This window comes from Oxyura jamaicensis, chromosome Z (genome assembly GCF_011077185.1).
Source record: "Oxyura jamaicensis isolate SHBP4307 breed ruddy duck chromosome Z, BPBGC_Ojam_1.0, whole genome shotgun sequence".
Classification (NCBI taxonomy): domain Eukaryota; kingdom Metazoa; phylum Chordata; class Aves; order Anseriformes; family Anatidae; genus Oxyura; species Oxyura jamaicensis.
In genome coordinates, this window is record NC_048926.1 from 53,940,734 (window position 1) to 53,949,340 (window position 8,607).

General features: G+C 49.5%; 1 long non-coding RNA gene across 5 annotated transcripts in view; it reads left to right on the forward strand.

Annotated features, from left to right (window-relative positions):
* Positions 1 to 4,219, forward strand: part of LOC118155969 — a 5,391-nt gene extending 1,172 nt beyond the window's left edge. The window contains exons 2-4 of one of the 5 annotated variants that reach the window (XR_004746089.1): positions 1,151 to 3,149; positions 3,521 to 3,982; positions 4,127 to 4,219. This is a non-coding gene — a long non-coding RNA (uncharacterized LOC118155969). Of the gene's footprint in view, positions 1 to 308; positions 768 to 1,150; positions 3,150 to 3,520 lie in introns of those variants that run through there. The other 4 variants (XR_004746088.1, XR_004746087.1, XR_004746085.1 and 1 more) reach the window with 4 other exon arrangements.
* Positions 4,220 to 8,607: the final 4,388 nt, after the last annotated feature.

Consider the following 8,607-nt stretch of genomic DNA (forward strand, 5'->3'; position numbering starts at 1 on the left):
GGCGGCTCGGCTCGGCTCCGCTCCGCACGGCAGGCAGCCGCCGGCCGCAGTGAGCCGGGCGCGGCGAACGCACACGGCTCCCCCCCCGGCCCCCCCCCCCCCCCCCCCCCCCCCCCTCCGCCTCCCGGCCGCCGCCGCCTCCTCGTCCCCGCCCGCCCTCTCTTATCGCGGCGGCTGCGGGGAGGCGATTAATTATGGATGGATGGAGGGATGGAGGGAGGGAGGGCTGGGAGGGAGGGATGGGAGACGCGGCTGCCGGAGGGGGGCGGTGGGCTGTGCGACCCCCGGCCGGAGGCTGGGAGGACGGGGAGGGGGCGTGCGGGGGGCGGCCTCCGGCCGGCTCCCCGCCGGGGCGCACGGCTTGGGGCACGGGGCTGCGGGAGGGGGCTTTTCGCCCCGACACGGGGGGGATGTTCCTCTTCTCTGCGCGTTCGCGCCCTCTCTTCCCTTTAAAAACCCGTTTACAGTCGTGTTACGGCCATTCATTATTTATTTCTGTCGCTTGCTCCCGCAGGAGACCCGCGGTGCCTCCGTGTGACTGCGCTGCATCGTGGCGGCGGCTCCGGTGCTGCGCTGCCCGGCGACAGCCCCCCTGTCCCTGTCCCCCTCTGTCCCCCCGCTCCGCCCCCCCCTCTCTCCCCCCATCGCCCCCTTTTCCTTATGCTCAGTCGGACAGCCCAGGGGGAGGGGGAGGGGGGATGCTTCCAGCCACGGCACCCCCGGGGCGCCCCGTCCGGGAAAATCACCCGCTGGTGGTGGTGGTGATGGTGTGTGTGTGTGTGTGTGTGTGTGTGTGTGTGTGCGGGGGTGGCCCGCTCCCACCCGGGCGCGGAGTGTGCCGGCAGCCCCCCGGGAGCACCCGGCATCGGCTCCCGAAGGGGACGTGGGAGTCTCCGCAGGGCAGCGGGGGGACCAGGACCGGGCACAGAGCTGTGCCGGGCGGGGAGGGGGCTCGGGGGAGCTCTTCCCCGCCTGTCCCTTCTGCTCCTTCCGGGAAGCTGCAGCCTCCCGCTCCCCCCGTTTTCCCCTTCTGCCGTGCGCACGCCAGCCTTGCTGGGTATTTTTAGCCGGCGCCGCTGATTAGCATTCAGGGGAGCAAGCGAGGGAGAGAAAACCATTTCTAAGCCGTTTTCTCATCCCTTTCCAACAGGGGCAGTGCACCTGTTTGCGGCGGGGGCTGGGCGGGGGTCCCGGCCTGGAGCTCGCCTCCCCCCAGCCCGAGCACCTCGGCCGCTGCGGGCGCCCCCCGGCCCGTCGGGGCTGGCAGCGCCCGCTCCCCTCCGCGGCCCCGGGCTGCCGAGAGCCGCTGCTCCTCCCCGTGGGACGTTCCTGCCTGCTGGGGCCCTCGGTGATGCTCTGAAGCATGGTCCCCACCATCCCCCCCAGTGACACTGCCCCAAAGCATCAGGCGCACCCATGGGACGTGTCATCCTTTGGGGAACACCGGGACGTGGTGATTTTGATTCCTCCCTCCAGTTCAGGACCCACAGGACGGTTTATCAGCTGTGCAAGGGAACAGCACTCCCTGTGGGGCTGGCTGGTCTCTGGCTGTGTGCCTTTTTGCCTGGTCCTGTCCCGTGGGACAAGGACCCACCTTGTCATGCTACTGCAGGCACCCACAGCTGTTATCAGCTTTTCCCCTTCCCAGACCATCACTGGTTCTAGAGGAATGGGGTACATGGGTCTGCTGATCCTTGACCATGTGAAGATTTTGCTGTAATTTCTGGAAATTTGGCTCTGCTCACACTGAGCACCTGGGCTGCAGGGGAAGGTCAGGGCTTCAGATGTGCTTAAGAGAACTTGCCCCGTGTCATTATGACTCTGAAAAAGTAAACGCGGAGAGGGCACGCAGCTTCTTACAAAGTACAGCACCTGTCTCCTGAGGTCTCTGTTGAACTCTAAACATCGCCTTGGAAAGCACACAAACTCTCAATCCAGCTGCCAATTCAGAGGGCCCCGGGAGACACACTGCGTGTGTGGGTGTGGAGGGAAAGGAGCTCTCGCTAGTGGGAAGTAAACACTTAATGAACTAATTATATGTAGAATGGGCAAAGTGTCTGACTCCCTGACACACAATATAAACGTACTTACATGTGAAGGAAATACGTGATTTGTATCATTTCATTGTTACTGTCAAGAGCTTAATGGGGTTCAGAAAAGGATTAGCTATTATGAATAGTGGGAACGTTCACTTAACAATAAATAGGCCAAAAATTAAGAACGGATCTCAGCCTTATGCGTCAACTTATTAGTCAGCCCTCCGTTAACGATGGGTAGGGAAGGGAAAGCAAGCCTTCCACCGGGGTCAGCTTGTTCCCTCACCCTACAAAGACTCACCTGATGGCTCTCTCCCACGTCGTGTTTTGGCAGCTGTCAGAGGTGGGCAGCTGGGCTTCTCCTGCATGGTCCTTCACACGTTCCTGCTCTTTGGTCTTCCACACCTTGAAAGTCATCTCCTAAGGAAGAGGCACTTCTCTGCCCAGTGTTTGCTACTGGACTGATCTTGGCCAGCATCCCTTAAAGCTGTGGGTTGTGAGAGGCCAGGCCGACAAAGAAGTTTAATAAGGTAATTAGTAATTCAGCTACTTCTTTTTATTTCTCCTCTGGGGCAACTTGCTACCATTGACCTTTTTTCAAACCTTTCCTTGTCTGTTCCTCCCCAGAAGGACTTTCTGGCTTCCAAGCACGATGCTCAATATGCAAGGCTAGAAGTTCCACTATCAACATGTTCCCCCACGTGTTATTTATTATTCATAAACCTCCCGGGTTTCAGTGTCACTCTGAGTTAGCACAATTTTTCATATGGTTGTTTAGCACTTTGCAACGTGGCACATATTCAGTAAGAGGAGACTTTTTAAACACACTCTCACACACACACATACAGAATAAGGTCATTAGCATATCCTGCATGTTCAAGTCCAAGTCTTTGGAAAAAAATATTTGGAAACACAGTAAAAAAGTTGTTACATTAATAATAATAAACATGAGATTCTGCAAAATGCCGTATCATATCTTTATCTTACATTGAGTAATTTGTTGGAATGACTATAAGAAGTGACTGACCCTCCAGCCTACGTCACTGCAGAGCTCTCTGGGTCCCAGGGGGTACAAATGACAACAGTCCCAGCCCATCGCCCCTTCAGGTCGAGGTTAGGATGTCCCTCTTTGGTGCTCATAGTTGGTCTGTGTATGCCTGATTGGTTGGCTAGGTCTGGCTGCTGGAAAAAAGAGTATGTGTGTGTGGATGCTTCATACAACACAAAGAGATAGGTTTGTGAGCCACTTGGCTACGTTAGTCTGACACCAAAATCAATCACTGCTGGTGAGTGGGTCTGTCATCCTCAGCGAACAGCAGAGGTAGGATCTGGTGGAGCCGTGCTAGAGCTGCTGAGTATGAGGTATCATAGGCACCACGCGAGTCTCTGGGGATTAGTTTTGTCTTCAGGCTTTGTTAGTCACATTTCTCTTCTTAATTGCCCAAATGAAAAATTATCACAGTTGTTTTCAATCATTATCTTAGTAGATTTCAGAACACGTGTGTAAATTTTGGTGGGACACCAGCCCGGGACATGAGTGCCAAAGACGCTCTTCACAACCACAGATGGAGCTTTCCATGTCTTACAGAGGAGGTAATTTGTGGTCAGATCTTGCCCCCACAGAGGAGTAGGAAAGTTTGGGCCCAGATTTTGATTAGCTCACAGGGGAGGTGAGGGAGGTGGGCTCTCTCATGACCGGCGAAGCAGGCTTGCTTTATGCGGTGTGAGCAGAGCTGGATGTTTGCACTTGGGTGCAGATCAGCCTCTTAACTTTTAGTGGTGACTCAATGGCACAAAGGATGACAGAGCTATTAATTATTTGTTCTCCAGGCTAGGAAGCTAAACTGTATATCTGTAAAATAGAAGGAGATCTTCAGCTCATGCCACCAAAGTGCAAAGCATTGCATTATTTTATTGTCTACCTCTCCTCCCACACTGCATTTATGGTAAGATGTATGTGTTGTTATTCCAACGCCAGTTTGATAAATGGGTGTCATAGCTTTGACTATTCAGTCATGATGGCTGTGTAACCTCCCGTAACTTATTCTGTTGCCTACTACTTTTTTTTTTTTTTTTTTCTGGTTCTATAGAAGGCATTGTGAACTGTGAAATCTTTGTACAAAAATTGTTTTATGCCCAATTATTAGGAGTGCATTAGAAATTAAAAAATTGAAACTCTGAAACCACAACCTATTGTGTTTCATTCTGGTCCTTGTTTCTTTCCATTTTCAAGATCCACCTGAATATTTCCAAGTGCTTGAGCCTGCTCTTCTCCCACTGTCACAATACTTTTACATCATCTTACTCATCTGTAAAGGGAATTTATGGAAAACACTCTAAGGAACAAATTTTGGGAAATACCCTAAATCAGGCTTGGACCCTAAATCTTGGAGATGACAGCTGGCTGGGCACTGGGGAAAGACCAAGGTCTGGAGATGTTATTACAGTGAGTGACATTTAAAATAGGGAGCAGAGAGATCAGAAAGAGGTGTTAAGGTGTTAAAACAGAGAAAACAGATCCTATGCTTGAAGCTGGAGGTGTATGGTTGCTTGGTCAACTGCTAACCCTAAGAGTTTTGGATCAAGGTTTTAAGAAACTGGGGATATGGACACAACAAGGTCATTTGCACAATAGGACCATGGGATATAATTTAGGTTGGAAGGGTCCTTGAGAGCTGTCTAGTCTGACCTGCTCAAAGTGGGGTCATCTCTGGGGACAGACTGGATTACTCTTGTCTTTGTTTGGTCAGGTCTTGAAGACCTCCAAGTGTGGAGATGGCATAGCCTCTCTGGGCAACCTGCCCCACTGCCTGACTGTCTTCACAGAGAAAGAGTTTTTCCTTTTATTTTGTTCGGAATCTCTCATTGTTCCTTATGCCTGCTGTCCATTACGTCCCAACACACACCACTGTGAACACCTGCCCCATCTTCTTGATGCCCTGTAGACCATGGGGTGCTGTTAGGAGCCCTAAAGCCATGCCAGCTCCAAGTTGCACCTGCTGTGGCCCCTCTTCACAGGGCAGTGCTCCAGCCCCACCACCTCAGTGACATGTGGTCATCATATGTGGCCATCAACCCCGTTGTTCCATACGAGACTGGTATTTGCACTGTGTCTGCCATCTAACTGCTTGTGCCCAGCCTTCCCTCAAAGAGAGGACAAAATGTTAAAAGGGTTCGTGCAGCCTGTATCAGCAGCATTTGACAGTGTTTGGTTAATCTCACCACTTCAAAAGGTTTTTCAGAACTTGCGTTTTTCTTGTCTCTGCTCCTCTGTCCTGGCTTAAACGCGTGCCCTAAGCCAAGCTGAGGCATCTGAGAAAACCTTCTCAGAGGCCTGTGCATGACCTTTATTAGCATTTTAGTTCTAATGCTCCAGGACTGGAATGCAAAAGGGTGGTTCTACTGTGCAGAAGGATTTTGTCTTTTCAGTCAAGTGGTAATTACGTGAGGGACATTCTGTGTTTACAGGGCTATAAAATGGGGCACAGGGTATTCTGGAGAGAGCCTAATGTTTGCTGTGACATTTGTAAAATCAGTTATTTGGCATTATTTGTCAGATTACTTAAGGACCTCTTTCCATTGCCAGTTTCACAGAGTTGTTCAATTATAACCAAATAGCAGAAAATGTACCTGATACTTTCCTAACTGCTGTCCTAATGGTGGGGCTTGGATGGCATTTGGTTTTGTGTTCTGGGAAACTGCTAGGTTAATGAAAAAAGATTGCTGAAAACCTACTCAGCCAAAAGGACTCTCAAAATCCTTCTCTGTAGGCTTTTTGATTACTCCAAAGTGTTTTTTTTTTTTTTTTTTTTTTTTTTTTTTTTTCTTTCAGTTATTTGAGGTAGTAACTTAGCCTTGAAATCATCCCCGTGCGAAGACTTAAGGCTGGTACATCTCTTAGGTTCTGGTGAGGCCTTGAGCACAGGACCTGAGAATCAATCATGCTCCTCTGCTTTTGCACCTGCCGAATGTTGAAGGTGTTGCTGAATGCTTCCAAGAGCTCCGAGAGGCCAGCAGTCCCTGCTGCAGGTTCAGGTGAATGGGAGCTGTGTCCTCCCCTGGTAAGAGGGCTGCTCAGCAGCGTGCCCCGTTCCTTGGCACTGTGTGCTGCAGTGAACTGGGCACAGAACCACTCTGCCTCTGAGGGGGAAAAGAAGGGCCCTGGGTAAGGTGAGATGGGTCAGATGTCATCTTGTCCCGTTCAGATATTGAATGAGGTGTCTGCTCAGTCTCACGTGCCCTGATCCAAATTTAGGTGCTGGGTTTTACACAAAGATCTTCAAAACTCCCTCCATTGGTGGTACTCTGTCCTAGATTTTTTTTTTTTTTTTTCATAGAATTTGCCTTAGTTTTGAATTGTAAAGCTTTCCATGCACCTAAATCATATGTTATTCAGTGGCTGTTTCATGGCAAGGTCAAACTACTCTTGAAGCAGGGGCTGAGAGTAACCTTCTAGTGAGTGCCATGCTCAACTCTTGTCCCTTTTTGGTGCTCCTTTTTTAGCAACCTTGAATTTTGTGCAGAAAAATATGCAGGACGGGAAAGGAATGGGAGAGGGCAGGCACCTGCTTAAGCCAGAATTGTGATATTGGGAAGGTGTATTTCGGGATCTCCTCTGATTCCCATAGTACAGGATTCATTTTCCTGCCAGGGGCTGGTATGTATCAAAAAAAGGTGGTGGGAGGGTGTAACTCACTTGCATCATGGCTTCTTCCTTTGGCTGCATGCTGGGACAACGAATAATTCTGCTTAGTCCTTGAAAGCAGAGGCCACGGTGAACCTGCTTTCAGGACATGAAATTTCTGCTACCCAGATCTGCAGCCTGGAAATTGCCTCCCTGCTGCCTGGAGGTCTTGTTGTGGTGGGCTGTGGTTCCTGCTCTGGCCTGGTAACAAAGCTGCTGTCCTAGTTTCCTGTCACACCTTGTCCCTCAGAGAGGTCTCTGTCCCTAGCTGTGCTGGTTCTCTGATCTTTCCTTAGGCGGTTATTGTAAGTGATCCCAATCAAAGTGCATCCTTCTCCATGTCAGTCAAAATCACTTAGAGGCGTGGGTTGGTGAGCAGTGAGCAGTGAAGCTAGAAGAGCTGAAGGAGCCACAGGCGGTACGACAGGGAGCACGCTGTCCTTTTCACCCATGGAAGCAGCTGCTGGGGGAAGCCGACTCTGCTCATATACAAGGAGGGCCAGGTTCATTGCTCTGCCCTGTTCATCACTCCCACTGCAGCCTGGCATCTTGTGTTTAGCATCCTGACTTGCGTGGCCCGTGTTTTAGGAATACTTCAAGATGATGACAGGGCAATACACCAATTTTCTCAGGTCCCTGGGTTTTTGTAGACTGCTTGTAAGAGGCTGATGATAGACCAACTTTTGCCAGGTGGCTTAAATTTACTGTATAAGGTTCTGCAGCACCACTGGAAATGTTTTAAAGTTAAAGAACGTTGGAAATCATTAGTACATAGTGGACAGCATAAGGGAACACAAAGGACTTTGTAAGTCAGCCCATGCAGACTGTTGTCCTGCATGCATCATGTTCCTATCATATCTCTCATGAACATCATCCACTTTCCTCTCTGACTGCCTTTTGGAAAGCTGCACTGAGCCTGTTTGCCCTGATGGCTGGAAACCTCCCCACTGTTTCAGCACTAAATGTATTTTATGGCAAGCTTGCACTCATTTGCTCTGTGCCAACATTGTCCTTTCACTTAAATGGCTCTTCTCCTTCTCTGATAATTGCTCTCCAGATGTATCTGTAGACAGCAAACATACCCCCTCTGTGCTTTCATTTTGCTAAACTAGAGAAGCCAAATATATATTTTTTTCTTCTTTTTTTTTTTTTTTTTTTTTTTTTTTTTTTTTTTAAATTAAAATTACATTAAAATCTCTCCGTACTCTGCAGTTTGAATTCATCATTGTGCATGAATCAGGACAACACAGTGCATCTTTCATGGTCTTACCAAGACCTTGGATGATGGTATTAGAGCCTCCTCACCTATAGCGGAGAGTCCTTGCCCAATTATCTTTGACTTTGTGATTGCTTTTTGCCCAGGTTCTTCCCATGGAAGGCTATATCCATACCTAGCATACCTTGTTCTTTGTCCCCCACTGTTGTTTCCAGCTGTTGGGTTCCTGGTTGAGGGAAGCCTTCCACTGAAGACTTTTCTGTTTGTTGGACTGATGTTTCTCCCATAATTATTCCAGTCCTCAAGGTAATTCAACATTTGTCTTTCTGGTACTTTGAATCTCAAATGTGTTGGCAATGTCCTTGTGCCCTCTGGTCCTCATGGCACTCCTGTTGTTACCTTCACTCACTTCGGTAGTTGCTTTCTCAGCACAACCTGCTGTTGTCTCCCTCTTAGGAAGCTCCTTACTTTTCAACTCTAGTACCTGTTTCTGACACCTTAACAGTCAGCTGACAGCATAATGCAATTTCACATACTTTACTGAAGTCTGGAGAGAGAGACAGCCTGGAGGATAGTGATACCACCAGACAAGATTGGTGTGTTCAAACTCCACCAATCCTATACTGTGTTTTATCTCTCCTTATTTTAAAACGTGTCTCTTATTACCTTCT